This window comes from Saimiri boliviensis, chromosome 2 (genome assembly GCF_048565385.1).
Source record: "Saimiri boliviensis isolate mSaiBol1 chromosome 2, mSaiBol1.pri, whole genome shotgun sequence".
NCBI classification, from domain to species: Eukaryota; Metazoa; Chordata; class Mammalia; order Primates; family Cebidae; genus Saimiri; species Saimiri boliviensis.
In genome coordinates, this window is record NC_133450.1 from 152830903 (window position 1) to 152850978 (window position 20076).

Genomic DNA, 20076 nt, shown 5'->3' on the forward strand with positions numbered 1-20076 from the left:
AACATGTAAAGTAATTCTTCCAGGCATGAGAAATAGAAGAGAGTCAGAGTCAGGGGAAATGAAATGAGACCCAGGGGCAAAAGAACTGAAGGGAAAAGATGAATGTTGTGAATGTTGGGCTGGCACTGTCATTCAGCTTCATTTCATTAATCTTCTGTTTGGTCTGGCCAAGGTCAATGTGATTCCAGCTTTAAACTCCTGCTGCAAGAAACATGAAAGCTATCTGGAACCACAAAATAAAAAAACTGCAGGAAGGACTGAGGAAAGAAAATATTCATGGTTTCTTCTCGAAATATGCACTGGATGGGAAATCGGCAATCAGGATTTCCATAATGATTAAAGAATATACACCTACTTACCTGTCATAATTCATGAACTGAAATAGAGGGAAAAATGTGTTCAAGAGTCATTTCCATCTGAGTATGTCTTGTATATCTACTTTTTTCATAAAGAGATTGCTATATTTGCCACTATTTAAAGAAAAATTATCTTCTATTTGAAAATAAAAGCCAGCAAATTTAAAAAAAAAAAAAGAGAGAAGAGAGTTGGGTTCAATTTCCAGAGATAAATCAGTGAAATTTTTAAAAGATTTTCATATTCTTATAAGTTAATTTAAAAGTGAGAGAATTCAGGATACTGGTGTTTGGGGTTGTTTTGTTTTTATTAAATTACTAATCAGTTTAGGATTTCTATGTGTTCTGTGAGAGGAGGCACAGTAGAAATTGACAATTTAAAATGAAGAAAATAGATACCTCAAAAAAGTTAAAAAGGGGCAGAACTAAGATTGGAAATTATGTTTTCAAATTATAACTTTGGTATTCCTTCTACTCCTTTTACCATAAAATTCTAATTTTCTTGGATTTTTGTAATAAGGCCAAATGATAAGCTGGTTATAAACAATTGCAATGGCTTGGTAATATTACAGCATTAAGAGGATAAGGTCGAGGAGACAGGAAAATCATAGCAGGAACAAGTTGTCATCGTACCCATCCATCTGTTTAATCAGAGTGGCTTTGAGCCAAAGAGAGAAGAGGAACTGTAAAAAACTAATGTGTGACACCCAAAATTCCAGAAACATCTTTCCTGGATTATACAAGAAAAAAGATTACTTCTAACCACTCTCTTAAAGGAAGGCATGCAGCAGGTTGTAGAGCTCGAGGGAAGAACATAGACTCTATTATGGGGCAAGTTCCAGCTCTGCCACTTATTATGTGACTTTGAGCTAAGCCACTTATCTAAGCCTTGCTTTCCTCATCTAGACAACGGAGAAAAAGAAAGCAGCTACTTTACAGAGTTTCTCAGAATTAAATTCAAAAATATATTCAATAATCTATGTAAAGCATTTAATAAAGTGCCGGGAACAAGGTAAGCAGAACAATGATGTCTTACCGTGGGTCTTGTCACTGTAAGGGGCACAGATAGTTCCAAGACATTTCTTCATGGTGGCTTTCAGTCCCAGAAACTAATATCCCACTTCTTTCCACTTCTTTGCTCTTCAATCAAAGATTAAATCCTGAAGTTTTCTCCATGATAATAACAAAATTTGAAGACAGAAGAAAGTCTGATTTTATATGCTGTGTAATCTCGAGTCAGCAATTTGATCTTTTTGAACTTCATTCCTTATCTATGAATTGAGACACCAGTAACATCTCATGAAGTTGTTTGGAGGGCTAAATAAAATAGATGGGTAAGAGATGGTTATTTTTGCATTAAAGCCTCTGTAGATTCAAAAAGTCGTACAATATGGGTTGTAATTACTCATCACTCCACATGCATATGTAAAAGTGGCATTACTATCAGCAGAGCCTCACTGTCTTCCCATTATTTTTCAAGGCTTATTTTCCTCATAGGCATTTCCTCTTTCCAAGGAAATTCTGGACTCCTTTATTTTGACCAAAACAGATGACAGGTGAAGAGCCTTTATCTGTTTATTGGACAAAATAGCCCAGGATTCTGAAATACCATGGTGATTCCTGCTCTATGTGCTAACCAGACCATTTCAGCTACTGAGAAGCAGCACCAGTTCACAATCTGTGAACTCCCCAAAGGTATAATATCAATTTCTCATTTTTCTTTGCAACCCTAGCACAACGTCTAACACCAAGAATTAACTCTAAAAAAAAAAAGTAGGTTAGGTGGGCTATGAAAGCCTTTTGTGTCATGACAAGATTCCAGATATGTCTTCAGGAGGTGATAATAAGAAAGTCAAGGCTTTTCAGCATAGAATTAACACAGTCATTTTTGTGTATTAGAAAAATCACTCTGGAAGTTGTGTAGAAGTTTGGAGGAAGTCTGGCCTCGAGGCATGACCTGCATAATCAACATAATCAAGGAAAAGGAAACTAGTCTAAGAATTCCGCCTGCCGGGCGCGGTGGCTCAAGCCTGTAATCCCAGCACTTTGGGAGGCCGAGGCGGGTGGATCACAAGGTCAAGAGATCGAGACCATCCTGGTCAACATGGTGAAACCCCGTCTCTACTAAAAAATACTAAAAATTAGCTGGGCATGGTGGCGTGTGCCTGTAATCCCAGCTACTCAGGAGGCTGAGGCAGGAGAATTGCCTGAACCCAGGAGGTGGAGGTTGCGGTGGGCCGAGATCGCGCCATTACACTCCAGCCTGGGCAACAAGAGCGAAACTCCGTCTCAAAAAAAAAAAAAAAAGAAAAAAGAATTCCGCCTAATTAGGAAGGCAAGTATTTAAAATAATTTTTAAAATACTTTCATCAGGCCGGGCGCGGTGGCTCAAGCCTGTAATCCTAGCACTTTGGGAGGCCGAGACGGGTGGATCACGAGGTCAAGAGATCGAGACCATCCCGGTCAACATAGTGAAACCCCGTCTCTACTAAAAATACAAAAAATTAGCTGGGCATGGTGGCACGTGCCTGTAATCCCAGCTACTCAGGAGGCTGAGGCAGGAGAATTGCCTGAACCCAGGAGGCGGAGGTTGCGGTGAGCCGAGATCGCGCCATTGCACTCCAGCCTGGGTAAAAAGAGCGAAACTCGGTCTCAAAAAAAAAAAAAAAAAATACTTTCATCAATATCCTCAACATCTTATTTAGTTATGTTCAATAATATAATTAATACCTAATAGTTACTGAAAATTAGAAAATATAGAGAGATAAAAGGGGAAAAATTAACTAGCACATGGTACCTCTCAGAAAGAAAACTACATTTTGGAGTACAACTACCTGCAGATTTTTTTCTTGAATGTAATATGCGTGTGTGTGTGTGTGTGTGTGTGTGTGCACGTGTGTAGAGAGAAGAGGCGAGAGAGAGAAGAGAAACTCCGATATGAAAATAAATAAAAACATTTTAAAAATCAGGAAACGTTGAATCTACAGATGGAGGTAGACATATGAGGAAGAATTTTTATAAGATTGAATGTCAACACATACAACCCAAAGTTGGTAAATTGAGAACACCCAGAAGAACTAAAAGTGGACATTATGGGCAGTGGGCCTAGGAGTGGGAATATAGAGGGGCAGAGTTTACTTTAAAAACTATAGCTTGAGATACAATTCACATGCCAGACAATTTACCCCTTTGAAGTGTATATAAATGAATGACTTTTAGTATAGTCACAGAGTTGTGCATCCATCACCACAATCAATTTTTAAGCTTTGCTTCAGCCCAAAAAGAAACTCCACCCAATATAGCTAACACCCTCCAACGCTCACATCTCCCACTCAATGCTAGACAACTTCTAATCTACTTTCTGTCCAAACAGCATTATAAATTCAGGATGTTTCACAGAAATGGACTAACATAATATATGGTCTTTTGTAACTGGCCTCTTTCACTTAGCAAAATCTTTTCAATATTCATACATGTAGTAGTATAAGACTTTAAATTTTTCTGTACTAGTTTACTTGATTTTATATATACCATTGCAATGTCTTGCTTTTATAAATCTTAAAAAATGGAAAAAATATATTTTGTGCATATTATTAAATACCAGTGAGATAATTGCTTTCTACAATCTGTATTTTTCACTTCAAACCATGTGACAAATGAGAGCGATTAAGATCTAGCAAGCCAGGTATTTTGCTAAGTACTTCCATGCATTGTTTTGGTTAATATGCACAAGAAATCTTTGCACTATTATACTTATTTTATAGAAAACCAAGGCATTTCATAGATCACAGAATTAGTAGGTTGTAGGTCGTAGATTTTGAAACCAAGGAGTCCACCTCTAAAACCTGCATTTTTCAGAACAGTAAATATAGATGCCTTGACACTTTTAAATGTATTAGAACTTAGAAATGTAGACCCCAATCATACAAAATAACGGTAGTTACATGAAGCAGCTTCTCTTTGAATAAAACATGATGTTTTTCACATAGTATCAAAAATTTTAACAATCAAAGCCAAAATGAGAAACTATCAGTGATTCAACAGATTGAAAGGACTTTACAGGCTATTTTTAGCTTTCCCACAGTACACTTAAGATATCGTTTCAATGTAATGGCTGAGTTACATGTAACCAGGCTTTTCAGAGATATTCTATTACACAAAGCAAGATACTCCTGAATATGTACAGTTGCTCTTTTGCAAAGGGCAACACTAGAAAATTATGCATTGCTACAGAGAGAGTGTCATCCTTAGCCATAATATTTATCTCCTTAGAATGAAGAGATATACTTTGATATTAAAAGCACTCCCAAGGTAGCAATTTTGAAGCCAAAAAGATAAATCAAAATATTTAGCAATTTTGTGTTTGTTTGTTATTAATACACATTGTTCTGTTAAGGCTTCCCTTTTGGTAGGACTATGGCAGACTGAGGAATGAGCGGCTGTTCATGCATGACTCCATATGGCAAAAAGAACCATGTTCAAGGGGGTAAAATTAAGCCATCTGTCGCTATGTTCATTTTATTCTATTAAACTGATACTTTTAATGGTAAGTCATTAAGATACATAAACAGATTTTCCCTTTGTTAGATGTCCTCTTCATTTAAAAAAATGTATTTAACTTGCAAAGTTTGCAAAGTCATTTGCATTTTTTATTTTTTGATGGATTTTCATGATCATACAGCTGCTTCTCCTTCAAAAGCAAAATGCAATACTAATACATGCTACCAATTCTATATCTGTTTCTTTCCATAGAAAAGGTGAAAATGTCATTACAGGCTTTTACATGGTTTTTCTTCCAATTTGTTTCTGTTAAATTCTAGAAATAAACAATAAAAGATAAAATTATTAATTCCTGGTTCATTACCAAAGTGATGAAGTTGTCACTGCTGAGAATTGTTTAAGGGACCTAATGCATGCAAGGCTATGTTTTTTAAATAAAGTTTATTAGAACCAACACAAAGTAGGCATTCAATAAAAAACAAGTTGAATGAATAAATGGAGGAGCAAATGAATTAGAACAATGGTTCCTAAATTCAACTCTCAGTTTTCCCTTATTCTTGATACTTGTATCTTTTTTTTTTTTTTTTTTTGAGACGGAGTTTCGCTCTTGTTACCCAGGCTGGAGTGCAATGGTGCGATCTCGGCTCACCGCAACCTCCGCCTCCTGGGTTCAGGCAATTCTCCTGCCTCAGCCTCCTGAGTAGCTGGGATTATAGGCACGAGCCACCATGCCCAGCTAATTTTTTGTATTTTTAGTAGAGACGGGGTTTCACCATGTTGACCAGGTTTGTCTCGAACTCTCGACTTTGTGATCCACCCGCCTCGGCCTCCCAAAGTGCTGGGATTACAGGCTTGAGCCACCGCGCCCGGCCTTCTTTTTTTTCTTTTTGAGATGGAGTTTTGCTCTTGTCACCCAGGCTGGTGTACAAAATGGCACAATCTCACCTCTCTGCAATCTCTGCTTCCCAGGTTCAAGTGATTCTCCTGCCTCAACCTCCCAAGTAGCTGGGAGTACAGGCACGTGTCATCATGCCCAGCTAATTTTGTATTTTTAGTAGAGATGGTATTTCACCATGTTGGTCAGGCTTATCTTGAACTCCTGACCTCAAATGATCCACCCTCCTTGGTCTCCCAAAGTGCCAGATTACAGGCATGAGCTACAGTGAGCCACCTGCACCATTCTATAAGCAGCAGAGTAGACTTTGAATAGTTGTAAATAGATATTTTACACTCTAGGGCAACCATTAAAAAGTTTTAAAAGAAGTATAATTGATATGTGTTATATTTGGAATAGAATCCCCCAAAAATTCGTAAGTTGAGTTTTTTACCTAACCTTCAGTACCTCAGAATTTGACTACATTAGCAGATAGAGTATTTAAAAAGGCAATTATGTTAAATTGAGAGCATTAGGGTGAGTGCCAATTTCATATGACTGATGTCCTTAGAAGAAGACATTTGGACACATGAACAGACACAAGGGATGTGCGCATAGAGAGGAGAGACCATGTGGGGACACAGCAAGACGGCAGCCATCTGCAAACAAGGAGAAAGACCTCAGAAGAAACCAACCCTGCCAACATCTTGATTTTGGACTTCTAGCCTCCAGAAATGTGAGAAAATAAATTTCACTTGTTTAAACTACCCAGTCTACAGTATTTTGTTATGATAGCCTTAGCAATCAAATACTAAAGAGGGGAGAGAAAAAGGAATCATTTAAAATGTTCCGTTAAAACCAGAGAAAGCAGCAAAAGAGAGAAAGACAAAAAAAAAAAAAAAAAGCAAAGAACAAGGGTAATAAATAGAAAACAGTAACAAATATGGTAGATAAGAATCCACCTATATCAATCATCACATTAAACATCAGTGCTCTAACCATCAGTGGTCTAAATACAGCAATTAAAAAGATAAGAGACTGTCAGAGTGGATTTTTTTTAAAAAAAGACTCAACTAGGTGTTTACAAAATTATGTTGGATTCTAAAATGAGAAAATGCATACAAATGAACTGAAACAATGGAAAAAAGTGCATAATTACTAATAGAGTAATTAAAAAACTCTTAGATGAGAAAAGCTTACGGGATTATATTTTATAAGAACTGTCCCCAGTGCCTACTGGTGGCTAGAACACAGTGCTCAACAAATATTTGTTGAATAAATACATGAATTTAAAAATTCAAAATAGTCAGTAACCTAATAGGATTATCCAACCATTATTGATTATGCAACCATTGTTTGATTTCAGCTCATTAAATGTTTCTGTGCCTTCACCTTGTGTATTCTTCAGAGCTTAGTGTTTGCATAGCCTGCTATGTAAGGAATGTTTAGAAACAAACAAACAAAAAATTTAAAACTAGGACACAGAAAGAAATACTTTCAACTCTAATCTCCCTTCCCATCCTTTCTATATGTTGAGGTGTGAAAGAGGGAAGGTCAATGGCATGAGACAGACTTTTCTCCTATATGAGCGATCTTAAAATATGTCCATACACACACACACACACACACACACACACACACACACGCAAATGATGGCTCAAAGTACTACAAGAAGCCTGTTAGTTCCCTTATTTTTCTTGCAGCACAGTCTGTCTAAATGCTGGTAAGAAAGGGAAGAAAGTAGGAATTCAAGAAAACCAGTTTTTCTTATCTAGGTAATTCATGGGTTTCCAATGTTATATCTACCAGCAAATAGCTATCCAGAATAATGTACATTGTTTTTAAAACCTTCTCCTCTTACTAGTTTTTTAAAGTTTTAAATATCCTAGGCTAGACAATTGCTTATTCTAAAGACTTAAGTTCTTGTAATAAAGACAGTACAGTAGTCTCCCTTTAGCCATGGGGAATACATTCCAAGACCCCCAGTGAATGCCCAAAACTATGAATAGGACCAAACCCTATATGTCCATGTTTATTCCTATATATACACACCTATGATCAAGTTTAATTTTAAATTAGGCACAGTAAGAGATTAATATAACTAGTAATAAAATAGAACAATTAAAACAATATACTGTAATAAAAGTTATGACTGTTGTCTGTCTGTCTGTCTCTCTCTCTCTCTCTCTCTCTCTCTCTCTCTGTCTCTCTCTCTCTCTCTCTCTCTCTCAAAATATTGCAGTATTTTTGGACTACAGTTGACCACAGGTAACCGAAACCTCAGCAAGTGGAATAACGGATATAGGGGGGCTACTATAGGAATGAATTGAGAGCTTGCTTATAAAGCTATGTGCTTGAATTTAAAAGGACAAATTTAGATTTTTGAAAAAGCATCTTAGTCCTAAAATCTATATTTGGCTGCTTATACAATTAACTACTTTTAACTACATTTTTCTTTTCTTTTTTTTTTTGAGACAGAGTGTCACTCTGTCACTCAGGCTGAAGTGCAGTGGAGCAATCTTGGTTCTTCGCAATCTCTACCTCCTGGGTTCACGGGATTCTCCTGCCTCAGTCTCCCAAGTAGCTGGCATTACAGGTGCCCACCACTATGCCTGGCTAATTTTTGTATTTTTAGTACAGACAAAGTTTTACCATGTAGGCCAGGCTGGTCTCGAACTCCTGATCTCAGTGATCCACCTACCTCAGCCTCCCAAAGTACTGGGATTACAGGCATGAGCCACTGCGCCCAGCCAATTAATTACTCTTATAATAAAAGCAAAGGAATTAAATTGCATGGCACTGAGTTTCTATTCTAGTTTATAATATAAAATGAAAGAGTCTTAGTTTACATAGTCAAAAATGTTTCAGAGAGCAGTCCGTATTTTTCCAAATATAATTTCTGAAATAAGTCTGAAATATATTTTGCTTAAACAAGTTACATCTCCTTATTAGTACTGATTTAGAGCTTTTAATCTTTCAATCAGTGAATAAGCAATTCCATTTGCTCTATTTCAAAAGAAATTATTTATATGCAAATTAGATTTACATCTAAATAGAACTGCAGGTGGATAAGGTTAGTCTGCTTTAATAATCAGATTTTGGGATCAGGGTCTAGGTTTTGGTCATCTTTGTCACCCCCAGGGACTGCCATGCAAACAGCAGATACCCAACAAATATTGCTCAATTGAAATACTTTATCAAATAGATTACTTATGTGAAGACAGATGGTGTTAACCATAAGGAACCTCAACTTTTTATTGCATCAAGCTAAAAATACTTATTTAATAGTTCCAGCTACCAAATACAGAGTACTTGAAAGACATAATACCATATCAAAATTACTTCTACAATTCAGGTTTATCTCTAGTCAGACTGACTCTCCTTAATAAAATAATTTTTCTTTAAGTTTTAAAGAAGGGTATCAAACTCATATTTAAAATATTTAAAAACTGTTCATGAAATAATATTTTTCTTGTTGAAAGAGAAGAGAACTGTCAGCTCTAGTAGAGCCAGTAGGAAGGAACAATCCTTTCTTGGTATTGGTATCGATGTTGGTATTGAGTTGTCACTGCCTTATAGACTTACCTAAGGATTGTGATAACAAAAAAAGATTATAGGAAAACTTACATTACTTGGTCATAATATTGGTATATGGTCTGGTGGCTCAAATGTGTCAGTCATTAATGGCAACCAAAAACCGAACTCACTCTGTCACAGATACAAGTAGATATGGACTTTTGGGGGACTCTGAGTACAATGTGGTCGTAACTACTCTTGGTCAAAATTCAACCTTGTTAAAAATGAGAGACAGCTTGGCACGGTGGTTCACGCCTGTAATATCACACTTTGGGAGGTTGCTGACCAGCCTGAGGTTGGGATCACCTGAGATTGGGAGTTCAAGACCAGCCTGGCCAACATGGAGAAACCCCATCTCTACTAAAAATACAAAAATTAGCCGGGCATGGTAGTGTGCACCTGTAACTCCCAGCTACTCGGGAGGCTGAGGCAGGAGAATCGCTTGAACCGGGGATGTGGAGGTTGCAGTGAGCTGAGATTGAGCCACTGCACTCCAGCCTGGGCAACAGAGCAAGACTGTGAAAAAAAAAAGAAAAAGAGAGAGATTATGAAACCAAAGAACATATTCATTAGCAGAAGATTACATTTGCTCAAGGAACACATAAAGTCATTTTAACCAGAGTTTATGAAATGCGGGAAGGTTTTAAAGCAAATAATTATGAGACTGTACAATTTTGTAGCATTCATTAAGATTATTTTTTGTGCATTAAAGAGTGCTGTAAGCTATCTTCCCACCTTACATTAAAAAATAAGCCATATAAGAACAGACTACTTTATATGTGTACTTAAATATACTTTTTTTCTAATCAGCAGTAAAAAAAGGAAGCAAAAAATTTTTTGAGGCATACTATACTCAATATTCATGATTTCTATTCATTATAACTAAACTGTAGAAACTGAATGTTTTTTCAGAATATTTTCCCTAAAAGTATTCTATACTCCCATAAAGTTTCCCGTCTGCTATTTTCTCTTTCATTAGAGAACAATGTTGACACCATTTCCAAGATGCCGTTTTTACCAGTTCACCATGTGACAAGCTAAGCTTCACTACATACATTCTTTGTAGCATGGAGAAACCACAATTGCAGAATTCTATTTAGCATGGTAAAAATATAGCCTGTTATAAAATTTAAAAATAAATGTTAAGTATGTCTTTGTAAGTCTATCATTCAGGAAATTTTATATGCATTAGCTTCCTATAAAATAAGAAAAGTTGAATAAATTAACAAGCCAAAATGTGATTTAAAAATCTGAGCAGGCCGGGCGCAGTGGCGCAAGCCTGTAATCCCAGCACTTTGGGAGGCCGAGACAGGTGGATCACGAGGTCGAGAGATCGAGACCATCCTGATCAACATGGTGAAACCCTGTCTCTACTAAAAATCCAAAAGTTAGCTGGGCATGGTGGCACGTGCCTGTAATCCCAGCTACTCAGGAAACTGAGGCAGGAGAATTGCCTGAACCCAGGAGGCAGAGGTTGTGGTGAGCCGAGATCGCGCCATTGCACTCCAGCCTGGGTAACAAGAGCGAAACTCCGTCTCAAAAAAAAAAAAAAAAATCTGAGCAACATTGCATGTATTAATGGTAACTTTGTCCCTCAGTCTAAAATGGAATAAGGAAATAAGAATTTCAGAATTCTGTACTGCAGTTTTCTATTAATATAGTGATTTATTATATAATTATTCAAGTATTTTACTGTATTTTCAGAATATAAATAAATCAACATTACTTTTTATATTACCTCACCAATAACTAATAAGTGATTACTTAAGCTAGAAAACTCTACAATTGCTAAATCATTGCTTATATTTATTAAATTATACAGCAAAGAAATATCTCTATTAATTTACTGCTCAAGATTTTTTCAGAATCTCATATGTTGCTGAAAATGAAACATCTTTTCTGCAAATAAAATACACTGTTATAATGCACACACAAAAATTGGCTTGTGTTTAATTAGGAATTAGTGAATGACATGAAACAAAAAGCACCTCAGTAAGGTCATTGTATAGAAATCTGGATAGAAATCTCTGCTGTCTTAATGTGGTATGTGGTAAGATTTCTTAAATGCCTCACATTTTTTTAAGCTAAAAATCGATCAACTAGTGATTTGCAGCTTTGTGACAGAATTCCTTTTCATGTGTACTTCAAATGAACCATTGTATCCAATGACAATATGACTTCACAAACTTGGCAAACATATAAGAGAATAAGCACGAAAACAAAACAAAACAAAAAATTCTGTCTATAAAATATAGGACCCCTTAAAAACATGTAAACTGTTAATATTTTCTTTACATATAACATAAAATTACAATTCCCATCCCTACTTCTAGCACACTGTAGAGCATGGGAGGCTAAACTGATAAAGGAAAAATACCCCAGAGAATTTATGGCCATGGCCTGATCCTAACACAAATTTTTAAAAAAATGTATATCCAGTGTTATGGTTTGAATGTGTTTTTGAAAAAGTATGTTTGGAAAGTTAATCCCCAATGCAACAGTATTGAAAGGTGGAGCCTAAGGGAGAGGGTTTAGGTCATGAGGCTTCCACTCTCATGAATGGATTAATGTCAATTATAAAAGGGCTTGAGGTTGCAAGTTCAATCTCTCAATCTCTCTCACCCACTCTTTGCCCTTCTACCATAACACAGCAAGAAAGCCATGGTCAGATGCTGGCCCCTTGATCTCAGACTTCCCAGCCTTCAGAACCATAAGCCAGTATATTTATTTTCATTTAAAATTACCCAGCTCGTGGTATTCTGTTTTAGCAGCACAAATGGACTAAGACATCCAGGGAACCCAAAATGTGAACTTCGTTAAAGGTGGTTTCAGACTGTGGTGCACCAGGTACCTGGAAGAAACAAAAGTAAATCCTTCCATTAAAAAGGCATTTTCAGGAATTTAGGCTTTCAGGAATCTCCCAAAATATTTATTCATGGATAATAAGCACACCAGGCAGCAATATCATGAGCAAGAAATAACCAAAACAATAATTTAGGGAAACAGATAAGCAAATAATTCAGATATTGGAATTATTATATATAGCTTATAAAATAACCACGCTTAGTCTACTTAAACAAATAAAAAGATAACCCTGAAAGTATTTTCAAGGAATAGGGAGTCCTAAAACAAAACCTAGTGTATCTGTAGAAAAACAAAAAAGAACTTGTATAATTAAACAATAATAAAATGTAAAACTCTAAGTACATTAAATATCGCTACAGAGTAATTTAGTAAAATAAAAGACAGGACATATAAAATGATCCAAAATGCAGCAAAAAGAAACAAAAATACGAAATACATGGAAGGAATGCTAAGAGACATGGAAAAAAAGATGAAAAACCCCAACATTCTTTTAATGTGAAGGGAGGAAAAAGTGGAGGGTGCAGAGACAATATTTTAAAACATATAGGCTGAGAGTTTTGTATAATTGATTAAATGCACAAGTTCTTTGTTTAAAAAGCCCAGTGATTTCCAAGCAGGACTAATAAAAATAAAACCATAATTAAACATATCATACTGATATTATATATTACCAAAGACAAAGGGAAAATAGTTAAAATGTGCCAGAAAAAAATTAGCAGATAACTTTCAAAGGAGTTACTTGCTGATAGCTGACTTCTCAGCAGATAAAATATGAGTCAAAAATACAGTGGAATATTTTCAATATGCAGGGGGATAAAGACTGCCAAATGAGAATTCTAAGTTCAGTGAAAATATCTTTCAAGAATAAGGATGAAGCTGGGTGACATCAATAAAAATGGCAGAGTAAAGACCTCTAAAAATTATTTCTCTACATGAAAGCAATGAGCGACAGTGCAATAATTGACAGAAATTTCTGAATTTTTCATAAGTCTAGAAATTAACCAAACACAAAAATACAGAAAATATTTTTTCAAGAAAAACAACTGAAACTTGATAAGAACAGTGAGCTTTGTGTTGTTGTAATTTACCCTATTCCCATCCTCCCTTCTCACCTTGAAAATGAACAGTTCACAATCATAGTGAAAACCAGCAGTCTGTCAGGCACCGGAGAGGGAAGAATGAGACTAAGCTTCCTTCAAAGCCCCATTCCCAGAAGATTGTTGTTTTATCTGTTGGTGGTTCCCTGGAAAACCCCATCCACAAATTTGTCTTTATTTAACCTGACTCAGAGCTCATTCAGTGTAAACAGCCATATCCTTAGGGACTGTATTAGTCTGTCTTGCATTACTATAAATAAATACCTGAGACTTTGTAATTTATAAAGAAAAGAGGTTTTGCAGGCTGTACAAGTATGGCACCAGCGTGTCCTCACCTTCTGGTGAGGCCTCAGAGACCTTACAGTCATGGCAGAAGGCAAAGGGAGAGCTGGTATGTCACATGGCAAGTGAGGGAACAAGCGAGGGAGAAGGAGGTGCCAGAATCCTTTAAACAACCAGTTCTTACATGAACTTCCAGAGTGAGAACTCATCATTGCCATGGGAAGGTAACCAAATCATTCAGGAGTGATCTATTCCCACGACCCAAACACCTCCCACTAGGCCATACCTCCAAGATCAGAAACTATATTTCAACATGAGATTGGAAGAAGACACACTTTCATACCATATAAGGTGTGTTTGTCAAATACATTTAAGGGCAATTAACTAAAATTGTATACAATTGTTAGGGCAACAACAGGCTAGCCAAAAAGGCTAAAAGGAAAGTCTAGGGATTAGATGTCCACAGAAGAGTCTGAAAAACTACAACATATTCTTGCAATATAGAAGGCAAAGCATATACATAGGACCGTGTGAATACTGAGGAAAATCCTGAGAAGGCTGAACCCCTCTTACTTCTGGCTAAACTGGAGGCTCTATGCAAGGAGAAAGTAAAGTTTAACTTTTTGTTAACTGCCTGGATGAATGTTAAAAGCATGCCACAACAAATATATCAAATCTGTCAGAAAAGACTTGGAGTCTTATTGGTTGCAGGCATTTAAGAAAATTATTATCTAATCATTACTTGAATACTAACCTAGCTAAGCAGAGCTTTCACTGGCAACACATAACAAAGAATACAGACTTTAGCATATTAATTTGGAAAAGTTGCTAAATAAACAACTATCTACTCCAATTAGCAGAAACCAACAACAGATCCTGAGGAGAAGGAAGAATGATTTCCAGAGTTTTTGTATTACGTTATTTTAAATCTCCAAGTTTTGACAAAAAAATAATTATAATATGTGCAAAGAAATAAAGTATGGCTCATACACAAGGGGAGAAACATAGTAAAAATAAACTATTCTTGAGAAAGACCAAATGTTGAACTTACTAGACAAATTATTTATTTATTTATTTATTTTTTATTTTATTTTATTTTTTTTTTGAGACGGAGTTTCGCTCTTGTTACCCAGGCTGGAGTGCAATGGCGCGATCTAGGCTCACCGCAACCTCCGCCTCCTGGGTTCAGGCAATTCTCCTGCCTCAGCCTCCTGAGTAGCTGGGATTACAGGCACGCGCCACCATGCCCAGCTAATTTTTTGTATTTTTTTAGTAGAGACGGGGTTTCACCATGGTGACCAGGATGGTCTCGATCTCTCGACCTTGTGATCCACCCGCCTCGGCCTCCCAAAGTGCTGGGATTACAGGCTTGAGCCACCGCGCCCGGCCTTATTTATTTACTTATTTATTCAAGACAGAGTCACACTCTGTCCCCCAGGCTGGAGTGCAGTGGTACACTCTTGGCTCACTACAACCTCTGCCTCCCAGGTTCAAGTGATTTTCATACCTCAGCCTCTTGAGAAGCTGGGATTACAGGTGCGAGCCACCACACCAGGCTAATTTTTATATTTTTGGTACAGATTGGTTTTATCACATTGGTCAGGCTGTTCTTGAACTCCTGACCTCAGGTAATCTGCCTGCCTTGACCTCCCAAAATGCCGGAATTATAGGCATGAGCCACCGTGCCCAGCCTGACAAAGAATTCAAATTAGCTATTTTAAATATGTTAAAGTAAGTAAAGGAAGCCATGGTTAAAAAACTTAAGAGGCCAGGTACAGTGGCTTGAGCCTGTAATTCTAGCACTTTGGGCGGCTGAGATGAAAAAATGAGTTGAGGCCAGGAGTTTGAGACCAGCTTGGTTAACACAGTGAGAGCCTTTCTCCACAAAATTTAAAAAATTAGCCAGGCATAGTGGCACATGGGTATAATCCTAGCTACTCAGGAGGTTGAAGCAGGAGGATCATTTTTGTCCAGAGCCTCGAGGCTGTAGTGAGCTATGACTGAGCTACCAGACTCCAGCCTGAGCAACAGAGCAAGACCTTGCCAAATAAATAAATAAATAACTTAAGAAAAGTATGAGAACAATATCTCACCAAAGAGAAGTTTTTTTTTTAAAAAAGAAAGAAATTATAGAAAAAGAACAAACTTGAAAATACAATAACAGAAACGAAAATTTCACTTGAGGGGTCAAGTAAAGACTTAAGCAGGTAGAAGAAAGCATCTAGAACCAAGATAAATTGAGATGATCAAATTCAATGGACAAAAAAATAAAATGAAGAAAAATAAATGAAGCTTCAGAGACCTGTGAGACACCACCAAACATAAGAATGTAAGCAAAATGACAGTCTTTGAAGGAGAGAGGATAAAGCCTGAGAAAGAATAGTTTAAGAAATAACGACTGGAAACTTCCAAAATTTGACGCAAATATTAATCAGCATATATAATAAACTTAGCAAAATTCAAGTAGGATAAACTCAAAGACAGCCACAATTAGAAACATTATAATCTAATTGGTGAAAGTCAGTAACAAAGAGTAAATCTGAGGGCAGTAAAAAAGAAACATCTCATCAGGAATCCTTAACAAAATTTACAGCCAATTTCTCATCAAAAACATGGAAGTCAGAAGGCAGTGGGCAGACACATTCAAAGGGCTGAAAGAAAGACTATCAACCAATAATCACATCATCCAGTAAAACGGTCCTTCAAAAATGAAAAATAAAATTAAGATCTTTCCAGATAAATTAAACTGAATTTGTCAGAAGCATACCTGCCATACAAAAAATACTAAAGGGAATCCTGTAGGAGAAAATGAAAGAACACTAGATAGCAACTCAAGCCACATGAAAAAAATAAAGAGCACCACTCAAGGTAACTAAATAATTACAAAAGGCTGTCTACGTGTATTTTTTGGTTTGGAACCCTGTTTTTTTTTTTAATAAAATCTACCTAATTTTTAAAACAGCTCTGTACAGGAATGATTATAATTAGTGTTGTTGGATAGATAAGGCATAAAGATGTAATTTGTATAACAATAACAGCACAAAGGAGCGGGGAGGGGATGAGGATCTATAGGAGCAAAGTTTTTTCATGTGATTGTAATTATGTTGTTATTATTTTGAAATAGATTGATATAAAATTAAATTTCAATTATAATCCCTAAGACAACCACCAAGAATATAACTCAAAAAATAAATACAGTAAAAGAAATGTCAAGGTATTTTAAATGGTACAGTATAAATTATCTTGTAGACAGTATATAGTTGGATCATTTTTTAAGTCTATTCTATCAATCCCTGTTCTGTAGTTGCAGAATTTATTCTATGTACATTAATATAATTACTGACAAGGAATGATTTATGTTTGCTGCATTTTGCTATTTATTTTCTATGTCTTATGCCTTTTTCCCTCTATTCCCATATTACTGACTTTGTGTTAAATAGATATTTAATAGTGTACCATTTAAATTACCTTGTCATTTCTTTTACTGTATTTATTTATTAAGATAGAGTCTCACTCTGTTGCCTAGGCTGGAGTACAGTGGCATGATCTCGGCTCACTGCAATCTCCACCTCCCAGGTTCATGTGATTCTCCTGCCTCAGCCTCCTGAATAGCTGGGATTACAGACACATGCCACCACACCTGGCTATTTTTTTTATTTTTATGTTTGTATTTTTAGTCGAGACAGGGTTTCACCATGTTGGCCAGGCTGGTCTTGAACTCCTCACATCATGTGATCCACCTGCCTCAGCCTCCCCAAAGTGCTGGGATTACAGGTATGAGCACCCATACCTGGCCCTACTGTATTTATTTTTTGAGTTATATTCTTGGTGGTTGTCCTAGGGATTAGCCACAGGGGCTCCTAAATTTATAAAACAATTATTACTAGACATAAGAAATGAGATAGATGGTAACACAATAACAGTGAGGGACTTCAATATTCCACTGACAGCACTAGACAGGTCATCAAGACAGAAAATCAATAAAGAAACAATGAACTTAAACTATACCCCAGAACAAATGGACTTAACAGATATTTGAAGAACTTTCTACCCAACAACTGCAGAATGTACATTCTTTTCAGCAGCACATGGAACATTCTCCAATATAGATCATATGATAGGCCACAAACAAGTCTCAAGTGGGTTTCATACCAGGGACACAGGGATGGTTTAATACATGAAAGTCAATAAATGTGATACATCATATAAACAGAATTAAAAACAAAAATCACATGATAATTTCAATAGATCCAGAAAAAGCATTTGATAAAATCTAGCATCGCTTTATGATTAAAACCCTCAGCAAAGTCAGCATAGAAGGGACATATAAAAGCCATCTATGAAAAACCCACAGGCAACACTAAACTGAACAGGGAATATTTGAAAGCATTCCCCCTGAGAAATGGAAAAAGACAATGATGTCCATTTTCACCACTTCTATTCAACACAGTACTGGAAGTCCTGGCCAGAGCAATCAGACAAGAGAAAGAAACAAAGGGCATCCAAATTGGTAAAGAGGAAGTCACACTGTCACTTCATTGGTGATATGATCGTATACCTAGAAAACCATAAAGACTCATCTAAAAAGCTCCTAGATCTAATAAATGAATTCAATAAAAGTTCAGGGTACAAAATTGATGTATGTAAATCAGTAGCTAGATGCCAACAATGACCAAGCTGAGAATAAAATTAAGAATTCAACCTCTTTTACAATAGCAGAAAAAAAAACTTAGGAATATACCTAACCAAGGAGGTGAAAGACCTCCACAAGGAAAACTACAAAACAGTGCTAAAAGAAATCACAGATGACACAAACAATTGTAAACACATTCCATGCTCATGGATGGGATCAATATTGTGAGAATCAATATTGTGAAAATGACTATACTGCCAAAAGCAATCTATAAATTCAATAAAATTCCCATTGAAATACCATCATCTTCACAGAACTAGAAAACACAAGCCTAAAATTTATATAGAACCAAATAAGAATCTACATAGCCAAAGCAAGACTAAGCAAAAAGAACAAATCTGGAGGCAACACATTGCCCGACTTCAAACTATGCTACAAACCTATGATTACCAAAACAGCATGGTACTGGCATAAAAATAGGCATGTAGGCCAGGTGCAGTGGCTCACAACTGTAATCCCAGCACTTTGAGAGGCCGAGGCAGGTGGATCACAAGGTCAAGAGATGGAGACCATCCTGGCCAACATGGTGAAACCACATCTCTACTAATGTGGTAGTTCAGTTCAGTCAAAATGGTAGCAAAAATAAGGGAAAAATTAATATTTATAGGAAATAGGCACAAAACCCCCTTGGAAGGCCGGGAAGTTTGCACAGCTTCAGAAAATAATGGGCCAAAGACGGCTAGTTATTTTTTCTTGAGGCTGGAAGCATAAGGCAGTTAACAGGGGAATGCAAAGGAGTTTATCTAAATGGCTTGTCCCTAAGACCAATTTTTGTCCATTCTCACTTGACTGCCTCTTTTTTTGGGGGGGAGGGGAGGTAACAGAAGTAAATTATTCACAAATGGTATTTGCTTTAGGCCTAGGAACCTGGCCTTTCATCTTTACTCTCCAGAGGTACTGACGCAAAGCCTTTGTCATTTAATATGTGCTGAATAAAGGCCTGCAAGGCCAGGAGTTGGGGCCATGGCTGCTATCTCTCTCAGGAGTATTGAGTGACCACAGACACCCCTAGCCCACTCTTTCACTGGAGATTTGTGTTTGAGTGAATTTGTTCACCCGTCAAATTCCAGACTGGGTCAGGGTTTGGAGGTCAGACCGCAACAGCTGGTGCCCAATGTGGGGGCAACCCTGATATACTAAAAATACAAAAAATAGCTAGGCATAGTGGCACATGCCTGCAGTCTCAGCTACTCGGGAGGCTGAGACAGGAGAATCACTTGAACCTGAGGCAGAGGTTGCAGTAAGCTACGATCATGCCACTGTACTCTGCCCTGGCAGCAGAGTGAGACTCCATCTCAAAAAAAAAAAAAAAAAAAAGGAAAAAAAAAAGAAAAATAGGCATGTAGACCAATGAAACAAAGTAGAGAACTCATAAACAAAGCCAAATACTTATAGCCACAGCAAATAAAAAGATAAAGTGGGGAATGAATACCCTATTCAACGAATGAATAGTGCTGAAACAATTGGCAAGCCAATTTTGCACATGAATGAAGCTGGGTCCTCATCTCTTACCTTATACAACAATTAACTTAAGATGTATCAAAAAGTTAAATCAAATATCTGAAACCATAAAAATTCTGGACGATAACATCAGAAAAATTCTTCTAGACATTGGGTTAGGGAAATAATTCATTACCAAGAATCCGAAAGCAAAAGCAACAAAAACAAAGATAAATAGATGGGACCTAATGATTAACCTAAAAAGCTTCTGCACAGCATAATAACAACAATAATAATCAGCACAGTAAACAGACAACCCACAGAGTAGGAGAAAATCTTTGCAAACTATGCATTTAATAAAGGACTAATTCCAGAATCTATAAAGAACTAAAATCA

General features: G+C 36.6%; 1 long non-coding RNA gene across 1 annotated transcript in view; it reads right to left on the reverse strand.

Annotated features, from left to right (window-relative positions):
- Positions 1-849: 849 nt before the first annotated feature.
- Positions 850-20076, reverse strand: part of LOC120360696 (uncharacterized) — a 35850-nt gene continuing 16623 nt past the window's right edge. Inside the window, exons 3-4 of the long non-coding RNA XR_005577131.2 lie at positions 12048-12154; positions 850-1670 (exon numbers count right to left, since the gene is read on the reverse strand). This is a non-coding gene — a long non-coding RNA (uncharacterized LOC120360696). The remainder of the gene's footprint in view (positions 1671-12047; positions 12155-20076) is intronic.